We start from the raw sequence: 11,577 nt of genomic DNA, 5'->3' as shown, positions 1-11,577 counted from the left end.
ATAAACACAAGTTTCAATGGGATTGTACTGTTTCACCATTTTATGTTCGAGAAAACTCAAAGTGTGTTCTTTTTTTTCTGCTGAAAGAGGACACCAAAGTTTGCCTTTTGAGGCAGGGACAGTTCATACCATGCTTACATGACGACAGAATATAAAAGAACGGCTGATTTTCTGATGAAGACTACAGTTCAATGCAACATGTTTGCAATACAAATTAAAGATTTTTTGTCTGTGTGTGGGGAATGACATGCAGGAAAGGAGCCATAGGTCGGACTTGAACCCGGGCCACCTACTTGGAGGACTATAGCCCCGGTACATGGTGGCACCAAAATCCTCACTGATTCCTCAAAGAAGCTTTACAGGACATTTCTACTTCAGTTTGGCAGATCAGCTTTTTTCTTTTTCCTGAGCAGCACACTCTCAACCATTTTAAAAGTGCTGCAGCTTTACTGAAAATAAAGATGAAATAAGAGCTATAATTAACCTGATCTGGTACCAAACTTTCCTCTCCTCAAACTTCAGGGTAGTTGAAATGTTGTCAGGGACACATGTATGATTTTACTGTTTTGCATTACACAACAGGTGAAATGACCAACACCTTTAAAGGCAGAACAGTGTGTTTTTTTTTTCTCTTTGATAACAGCAGCTGGAGTGGTTATGTTTAAGCTGGCTGTCTGATCCAACTGCAGCACTTAAATTACATGAATCAGTCCCACTTCTGTTGCACTTGAAATCAGCGCTGTGTGATAATTCTGCACGCTTATGATAATCACCACATCTTGTCTGTGTAGTTCTGCTCAGGGCAACGACAGTGCAGTTTCATCTCTTGTTATGTCAGATGTTTTCTGTTTGACTGCAGAGAGAGGATCATTTTCAACAAAAGGATCATGTTGGACTTCATACTTAAAGCAAATTATCGCGGCGTGTCATTGTCTTCTGCTTTGGGTCCCTTTGTTTGATTATGAGCTCATTGGGTTAACACTTTCAATTACTGTCCACTTATAAAAGGCATGACATAGTGATTATAATTTAACAAATGTTTTAACACATTATTAAGTGCGTGTCAAAGTCAGTGATATGCTAATTTAAATACTTAATAATGACTTATTAGCCGAGGAGTTAGCTAACCAGTTAATTACTCCTCTGGAAACACGTTGTCATCCATCACATCTGCACAAGCTACAAATGAGTGTAATACTGATAATATTGGTAAAATGTGGGAATCAAATAATAAGTGAATAATATACTTACAAGTTTTTACAGAATCAGAGTGTTCTTAAATGGCCAGGCTTAAAAATCACAACGGCTTTTTACATTTTAGGGTTAATATGTTTATTTTCAGTGAATCATTGTCAAATTACTTTTTTACATGACACAGTTCTATTTTCTGTTCCATTAAGAACAGATTATATATGAAATCAGACTCGCATAACAACATTCTTCCCTCAGTGTTAGAGCTCTTTTTTTTTAACTAGTCAACAGAAAATAAAATGAAAGCTACTGAGACACTTTAAGGCCTGCGGTATGTGTTGAGCTTCTCTTTACATCCCAATCAAAGTAGCAAATGATGTGACTGAAAAGTAAAAAGACCAGATCAGGACAGATCAGATACCGACTGACAAATGTCCTAAAAAACAGGAATGAAATTCATGGATATCTGCGTCCTGGAGCAGTACAATCAAAGTCAACAGTCAAAGGCCAGATAGGAGTATTGGGACAAACCTAGAGTTAGTCTGTCTGGTGCAGCTCTATACTGGTGAGCTCATACTGCAGCAACAAAGGGAAGGGGCGGGCATCATGAGAGAGAGAGAGAGAGAGAGAGAGAAAAGGAGAGAAAGGGTCATAGGAAGTGAAAAAAGGGAGAGGAGAGAGAAAGTCAGAGTAAGTGAACAGTCGACAGAATAGGGGGGCTAAAGGGAACTGAGCAAATTTGAGGGGAGAGAAAGAGATGAAGACAAAAAAGACTGACAGGAAGACAAATAGCAGAGGGATGCTGGGAGAAAACTAGACAGAGAGAGGGACACTTCAAAAATAAAGAGAGAAAAAGAAAGGAATGTTGAACGGAGGAGGAAATCGAGAAAGAGGAGAATGAGAAAATTAAAGAGAAAACATGAACGTGAAACGGGAAAAGTGAGAAAGAAAGGGAAGGTTTTAAGAATAAAGGTAAATGAAAGGTGGAGAGAGGAGGAGAGAGACAGAGTTTAAAGATCACATGGGCAATGTGGAGCCAATTTGAGATGCTCTCCCTCCCTTGTTTGATCCCTCTCTGTCCATCTCCACGGCGATTAACGGCCAGGAGAGTTGTCACGGGAACGGCCAAGAGAGGGAATAACCCTAACCCTAAGGAGGAGGGACGTCATGTGGACCAAGTGGAGCAGACAGAGAGAGCGAGAGAGAGAGAGAGAGAGTGTGTGGAGGGGGGTGGGGTACCCCAAACCACAGCAGTACATAATTAAAATTGCTCCTCACACACACATTTCAACAAATCCAATAATGAACAGCGTCTCTTTGTCCCCACAGACACAAACAGTTCACCAGCTCCCTCAAACTTTTCACCGTCTCATGCTTCCTGTCATCAAAGTGTGAACAGGCATTCACTTGGCATCATGTGTGTTTGTATGTGAGCGTAGAAAAAAGGGTGTGGCCAATAAGGACTTCTTAAGCGAAGGTAAGAATGAACACAAACAGGTGATCAGGGTGCCAAAAGTCGATATTTATTATAGATATTCAGTGTATTCAAATATAAGCATCCCTGTGGCAGGAAGAAAATATTCATAACAATTTTGAAATTTGATGAAGTATTTCCCCTGAAATTCAGTTCTCATCAGAAAGAATCAGAGAGAGCATTTAGCATCTGAAACTCTCAGGTGAAACACAGGATAATGACAAACTCAATCAAGAAGAACCAAATAAACTCTACGTTCTGTATTAGTTTGAAACTTTTTCCATCTTTACATTTAGTGAATTACACGATTACTAAATCAGCAGAAAACTTACAAACACTGATAAATCCCTGTAGAATTTCCCTGTTCGTTTCGGTGAGGGCTGCGGCCTAAAATGCCAGATTTTGCCTTGCATGCATTTCCATCCTTAGCCCAAGTCTTTTGGACACATGCGAACACATGTATCACACTCTGCTGCTGGACAAAACATGCGAGCGGAGATCGCCTAGCAGAGGTGGTCTCAGCTGGCTTCTTATCGAATCCTGTAGCAGTTTGTTTGCAGTGAGAACGCAATCAAGCCCAACAACCAAAACAAATAACTGGATGACTCAGTAGTAGGAGAGGTTGTAAGCAGTAAATTATTTGCAGTAGAAGTATTAGTAGTAGTATGGCAGTAATAGTAAGAGGAGGGAAAGTTATAGAGGCAATAATACAGCAAGTAGGTAAGTTCTACTACAACTGATAAAAAAATAGCAATAGACAAATGTCACTCAATGACAATTCAATTCAACATCAGCAGAATATCACAGGACTAAAAAACATCTACTACTTCAACAAATGGTTTAGCTCCGACAATTCTGTGTAGCCCATTGAACCAGGGGAGTTTTCCTTCTCATCACTGGAGCCTCCACTTTGCCTTGGTGGTTTTGAAGTTTCTTGGCCCTCGCTCGGCAGAGTGCTTAATGCTCACAAGTATGTAAACTTCTATAATCTGATGAGTCGTGTCCAACATTTGACAAAAAGGCTCATTGGTCCATTGGAGGCATCACATTGGACCGCCACGTTGCTCTTAGTCAACCTGCGACTAATTCTGTTGGTCGGTTATCTAGCTAAAGTTAGTTGGCATCTTGGAGCAGTCCCACAATGCAAAGCGTGACCAGTACACATGGCATTTGTTGACCTCAGACTGGGAAAAGGAGTCTGTGAAGTATTGGTTTCAGGACAGCTCTTTGTCTTGGTTGGTGTTTGCTTTGGCCTGCTTTTACAGTATTGCAGCGTGAGCAAAAAAAGCACCCACAGGAAAAATGCAGTAATGTATCATTTTATCATCTGAACTGGAACAGAGCAAATGAGCCAAAGGTGTGACAGGGGCAACTATAAACACCAATAAGTCATTTATTGGCTGAGCTAACGGTTTGTTCTGACATCACTTCCAGTCAATTTCTGCATCAAGACACCAAATAAAATATGAAATGCTTGAATGAAAGTACAGTCAGTTGTCTTCCAATGTTTATCTGTGATTACACATGCACAGGGTTGGGAAGTAACGGATTACATGTAACGGCGTTACGTATTTAAAATACAAAATAAGAGTAACTGTATTCCGTTATAGTTACAGTTTAAATTGGTGTATTCTGAATACAGTTACTTTCTCAAAAAAAAGGATTACTTGTAGGGATTACTTTACGGCACTACACGCAGGTTGCACTGTGCGGATGCAGAAGCAGGTGGCATTATGTGCGCAGGTACACTGCAAGTCAATGCGCGAGAGCACTTTCCACACAACCGAATGACAATGGCAGAGGAGTAGAAAAACAAACTTGTCCTACACTCACAAACAAGGCCTATTTCAAATTGTGTATTTTTACAAGGGCTTTCTGCATAAATGTTAGAGGCTTAGTGGCTGTAGTTTGGACATGCAGAGCAGAGAAAGCTGCTCTATTTTAATATACTGTAACATTCTTCTTAGTGAAGTAACTAACAGAACAGTTAACAACATGAAATCTGATCCGTTACAATACTAATTTTATGTGCTTGACGATTTTTTTAAATCATTTGAATATTGCTGGGTGATCAATAACATTTTTCTGTGGTGTGACAAACACATATTTATTAATGCCATACAGACTTTAAAGGAGCCACTGTACTCTTAGAGTATAACAAGTGGCAAAATGAATGATGAATGATGAAGGAAAGCACATTTGGCAGAATTAAAAACAATCCACTAGTGGTGGACCTCTTCTGTTGTACATGCCAGCAGCCTACCATTTAGTCCATAAATGTATTGGCACCACTAGGTTGGTTCTTACCATAATATGGTATGGCTGATGAACATATTACGTTCATCAACACTGGGCTAATTATGTAACATTATTGTATTTCTCAGCCATTAAAAATGTACCTAATCAACTGATTATGATTCTTTTTTTTTTTCACTGTGTTTGCATTTATTTATTTTTATTTATTTTCAGAGAAAGCACCCCATAGCCATGCAGAGGACAGCAGCTAAAAGGACTGAGCAAATGATGACTGCTGATGACGGTGACAAATGCAGCGCCATTACCAGTACAACTTTTGGACCTCATCAGAAATAAGCAAAGCTCATCGCAGCAGCTGCCACCGCTACCCAGAGCAAAGTTAATGCGCTGATTTTTGACTTTGTAATTGGCAGTGCACAACCCTTCTCATTAGTAGAGGATGCAGCCTTCCGTAAGCTGATAGAAGGAATCAGGGGTGGGAAAACAGCCATGTGCAGGAAGACTCTGATGCAGCGCATCGACAAAGCGTTCCAGAGCATGAAAGGGTCAATAACCAGAGAACTCCATGGGATTCATACAGTATGCACGACAGCAGATATGTGGACTGCCCACCATAGGAGTTATTTAGGGATCACTTGTCACTGGATTGGGCCAGAAACATTGGAGAGGAAATCAGCAGCGCTGGCATGTGAAAGAATAAGAGGACGCCACACATACGATGTCATTGCAACAAAAATTAGCGAGATACATAGTGCGTTTCAAATCCAGGGCAAAGTCACAGCAACAGTGACTGACAATGGAAGCAATTTTGTCAAAGCTTTCAGAGAATATGGAGCATCGGATGTAGAAGAGGACACAGATGATGTGCAATTTGCAGATGTTGCTGCAATTCTTGACGAGGTCCAGGAGGAGCAAGATGAGAACCTTTATTTGCCCCCACACCAGCGATGCGCAGCTCACACTCTTAACCTGATCGCCACAAATGATCTGGATAAGGCTGCGTCACAAGGTCCCACACGGAAATTGTACAGAAGTGCCACGTCAAAAATGTTCTGCCATTTGGAACGAAGCTCACCGCTCACCAGGTGCAGCTCAAGTGATTGAAGACATTGCCAACATGAGGTGTGTTGTCCCCTCCGTGACCAGATGGGGTTCAGAGTATCAAGCTATTGAAAAGGTAATGAGTCTCACCGAAGCCCAGCTCATTTAAGTCTGTGACCGTCTCAATGTGGCCAAACTACACCCTCAAGAGGTTGTGTTTTTGAAGGAGTACATTGCAGTTCTGAAACCACTCGCCTACTCAATCAACCTTCTCCAGGGCGAAAAGAACTGTTTCCTTGGCTTTTTGATACCCACAATTCTCAGCCTGAAGGGAAAATTAATGGAGAAAGTTACACAGGTACAGTTCTCTGCGCATATAATCATGGCAGTCATCAAAGCCATAGATTCACGGTTTGGGGAGGTATTTGTTTCACGTGAGGCGAGGATGGCAGCATCCACCATCCCAAGATTCCGCCTATGGTGGCTTGCCCCTGATGAACAGAAAGTCATGAAACGGCTAATCGTCCAAGAGGCTCATCTTCTAGAGCCTGTCGCCGAGTCTTCTGATGACGTGAGCACCAGAGTTAATGCACCACAGTGTGAGTCCTGATGAGGATGACTTCTTCACTTTTGGCAGCACACAAATGATGAGTACCACAGCGGAGAATGAGGGTGCAGAAGTACCTCCAGGATCCCGACAAGACTTTGGAGTCATTGAAGGTCTATACAATGGTCAAAGCACTTTTCTTGAAGTACAACACCACCCTGGCCTTCAAGTGCCCCTGTCCAGAGACTTTTTAGTCAGGGAGGGCTTATTTTCACCCCACATCGCAACCGCATGACTGATGAACACTTTGAACAGACTCTCTTGCTGCATTACAACCGCCACCATTTGACTGTAGAGTAACTGATGTGACTGATCATGACTTTTGGCTTCTTGACATTTAAGTGCAAAATGTACAAAAAGAGTAATGTACAAAAAAAGCCATATCCTCCACCACATTACCTAGTGCATATATTGTCCTCACAACTACCGTCACAGTATACACCTACAGGCATGTAAACTAGATATGAAGTTGCACTTAAATATTGCCTGTACACATTAAGAGTGTCAAGCTTTCTGAGATATACACTGGCCTTTAAAGTCACCTTTTGACCATGCATAATGTGTTTGCTGTGAGTTCACAAAGTGCATGACTGCACCCTGTATTGTTCTCAATGCAACTTACAATTTTTATTTTATGCACATTTAAAGCATGTTTTTGCTTTGTCATACACCTGCTTGTTGAAGCAGCCATGTTGCACTTTAATTTCCCTAATTTCTGAGCTGTGGAAATTAATAAAGGTAAAGGAGATTGAATGGATGCCATTTTTCTTTGAATAGCATCAGTTCCAGGACAAAATTTGTTTTGTGTACTTGCATAACTTTTTCTCGGAAGACAGTAATTAGATCATTCTCTAAAGCATGTGTTAACTAAACTCAGTGTTCCAGATAAACACGCTCAGCTAGACGATTTTGAAGTAAGCTAAAAGTAATCCAAAAGTATTTAGAATACATTACTTTACTTGAGTGATCCAAGGGAATACATAACAGATTACATTCTAGGACATGTAATCAGTAATCTGTAGGGGAATACATTTTAAAAGTAACCCTCCCAACACTGCACATGCATAGAGCAATGTTTTAAATATGCTTAAAGAATAATCTAAACATAATTTAAAATAATTCCCAGGGGGAGGGGGCATTACTCTTTCACTGTACAAACAATATTTGAGTTCAGCAGTAACTCACATTTGTAACAAAGACTCTTGTTGGTGGAAAGTTGGGAACCCTGTCTGTGACTGTTCAACATGCTCAACACGAGGGATTAGGAAGTGGCTAAAGGAACGGCTAAAATGTTCAGCTCATGATGTTTTAAATGGGCTATAGAATGTTATTCTGACATTAATGGTATAATCAGATTTAGGGTCATGTATGATTTTATAACCACTGCATTTCCAACAATGGAATCTCTAAAAAATATGACCATACAATCACTTTAATGATGAAACCTTTATTCATATTAGATTATTGGTATTTTCTCCTTAAAACCTTTGAAGAATCAGGTGTTGAACACACCTCCCATTGACTAAAGTTTCAGATATTTTTTTACTCAACTTGGGTGAACTGTTCCTTTAAAACACTCACTGGTCCCCACAGAGGCACATAAATGGCATGCAACGTTCATAAAAAAACAATGCCTCAGTCAATCAAACATGCAGTGAATGATTAATGTGGGGTTTTCTGCCTCTATAATCAACATATCAGCCACTCGACATGGAAGCTATTCAAAGGCCATCGTTGCTTCCGTCTTTATCCAGTCTGATTGGCCACGCTCTCAAACAAGCCAGAAAATCGGCACTGAAGTCAAATTGGTGTGTTAGCGTGTGTGCGTATCATGGTTGTCTCTACGTCTTCCCTGCTGACTTCACCACCTGTTCCAGACAATGTCAACCACACTCATTTATCTATCAGCAGGGCTCACTGCAAACACACAAACACACACATGCTCATGAACATAAACACACAGATTCACACACACACTAATTACTGAGTAATTTCTAACCGCCTAGATTGACTGACTTGCAGATTTTTATCTGCCCACTGTGCCGTCTAATCACGCGACATGCGGCTGTTACTCGCATAATCACTGAGAATGTGGTAGGTTATTGAATTTATTTGTTAGTTGGTCAATTGGTTACAATTCATGGCAAAAGTGTCTCAAAGGAAAATAATCATTACACTCATTTCAGCTGAAAAAGATCTCTCGAGTGGACCTTGATGGCTTAAATCAATACCTATTTAAGTGAACAGTATTGTCCTTGTATTCAAGGTTGCTGAAGTAATAGATATAAACAATGACAGGCTATTGGAGGACTTCTTGTTTGGACATAGAGCTCTAATACTTGTTTCAAAGTGTTTTTGGACCAAATTAACTTTTGATGAACATCTTAGAACATTTGAATTGCCCTCATACACACACACACACACACAGAAAGCACTGGGACTGATTCTAGTTCTTAGAACACAGTTTAAAGGAACATTTTTTTTTAGCTTGGTTTCAAAATAGAAACTTTTTCAGTGCAAGACGAAACCTTGAGAAATGTAAACTATATTACACATTTTTAACACATTGTAGATGTAAGTGGTAAACATATGAGCCACCAATACCTTTTGAAAATATGTGGAAAAGCTTCAATGGGTCCCTAAAAATGGACCAATAGGCCAACAGCAAAATGTTAATCCAAGTGTCTGCTTTTGAACTCCATAATCATCAGGAAACTCCTAACACACTAGCATCAAACATGGGTTTCATTCTTCTGATGTTGGATGTTTTTGTTTTGTACTTTTGCTAGACCTATTTTAAGTAAGTTTATATCCTCCAAGTGCAACATATTAGTACAGGAAAAAAAAGGTATTCAGGGTTGTTGTGTTAAAGGGATGGGGGCCATTTTCTCTCAGGGAGTCCCAAGAACTGTTCCATTTGAAAACACACAATTAATATCTTACTTGAAAGAAACTTGGTTCATTGAAAGAGTCAAAGATGTACAACCATGTTCAACCTTTAAACAGAAGAAAAACTAAACTAAGTATTACCGTACAAAAAATCAATCTGTCAGCAAACAATCGATCAGTTGACGATTTAAACAATTACACATTCCTTAAATATATATACATACATGGTAAATAAATAGGTTTGTTATTCTGCACGTACATATCAGGTCATCTTTGTTCCCTGTTTTCTTTGCTGTCAACTCCGAAACACAATCAGTGTACTGTTTTAAGGAAAAAGGCTGAAAATCCCCACAAAGTGACCTTCCTGTTTAAGCTTCAGCCAGGGATGCTGACACCCAAAAACCCCACACAAAAAAATACTCATCCATCCCCATCCATCCGCCTGCCTGTTCCGCCCAACGCCTCATCCATCCTCCTATTCAGCTCCCACAAAAAGAGTCCCAGAAAAGAAGGAGACGCGCATACAATAGAGAAGTGCGTGGCAAGCAGGAAATTGAATGTCAAGAAGCCTTGTTTGCTCCTGATGGAGGTTTGAGGGTTTCGCCTGAAGGGGACAGAAAGACAGGGAGAAAAGAGGAGGACAGATAATAAAATACAAGAAAAGAGTGAGAAAGGGAGAGGAGGAGAGACAGGGGATAATAAAAGGTGGGGAGAATACAGATGCAAAGATAGGAAGCGACAGACGGACAAAGAATAGAGAGTCCATCACACTCAAAAAGGGAGGGGGGGGTATACGGTTGGAGGTGGCCTCTCGTAAGCAGCAGCTCATTTCTAAATGACACAGAAATAGTGAGAAGAGTGTGACTGTACTGTGTGTGTGTGTGTGTGTGAGAGAGAGAGAGAGACAGTCTGGGTTTCACAGCTGGCTCTATTAATCACACTCCAAGGGGATGCAGGTCTGACTGACTGACTTACATCCATCTCAACACAGACACACATGAGGAAGAGAGAGTCTGTCACACAGACGCTTGCATGCATAAAACACTGATTAGCAATACAAAAATGCGAGGAGAAAAGAAGAGCGGCTGTTTGTAAGAGAAGAGAGGAAGAAAAAACAAAGGAGACAGACGGACAAAGAGACAGAGGGCAGAGGACGGAAGTTCAGTTTGCTCGTGCAGGAATGAAAAATGGCTAAAGGAGAGAATGAAGAGGAGGAGGAGGAGGAGGGTGTTGAGTCCAGTCCTAAGTAAAAATAAACAAGTGCTGAAAAGTGAATTGGAAGGGAAGCCAGTGAGCTTGGTCAAAGTGTTTCTGTATAAATAGCCCAATTAGCATGGCGGGGCCGTCGCCGGGGCTCTTAGACGCAGCGTGGCAAAACCGCGCTAATAACTGGCTAACTTCCCCAATTATTCCACTGTTTAACCAGGCGGAAACTTAATCGCAGCACCTGGTTATTTAGACACACTGTCCTCGCTGACGGTCTTTACGCCATTAGCTGTCATCTTTGCTCAGCGTCAAACTTTCTCCTCTTTCTCCTTGCATCGTCCTCCTGCAAACACTCCTTAAGCTGGATGAGTGCACAGGCATGTAGCTTAGTTGTAGTTTATCCATATTTGTAAAATAGGCATGCAGATACACCTCATAAATGATTAGAATTTACAGTATACATTTAAATGAATGACTTAATTATATGCATCTGCAAAAGTCTACAGCCATGAAACCAGCTCTGTGAGTTGCAGTTGTCTCAACATGCTGAGTTTAGCAGGTTACCGGTTGTTGATTGTTGTACAGTGTCCTTGTGTGTCTTGAAAGGCGCTTATAAATAAAAATGTATTGTCATTATTATTATTATTATTATCCTTACAAAAAAGTTATCTTAGTTTTGCTTTTCAGCATGCTTGCACAATGCATGGTATGAAGTGTATTTAGTTTTTAATTTTTTTCGACATATATAAAAAGTGTTGAACATTATTACATTTAGACCTGATTGAGGTGCTCCAAAGTCAAAGGATCACCACAGTGATGATAATTTATCCCTGAAAGAGAACTTGGCTATCTGGACCAAATTTCAAAGGAATTAATTCAATAACTTTTCAGTAAAATAGAGATTTGTGACAGA

The sequence above is a fragment of the Labrus bergylta genome, chromosome 16, assembly GCF_963930695.1.
Source record: "Labrus bergylta chromosome 16, fLabBer1.1, whole genome shotgun sequence".
NCBI lineage: Eukaryota > Metazoa > Chordata > Actinopteri > Labriformes > Labridae > Labrus > Labrus bergylta.
Note: the sequence above shows the minus strand (reverse complement) of the source record.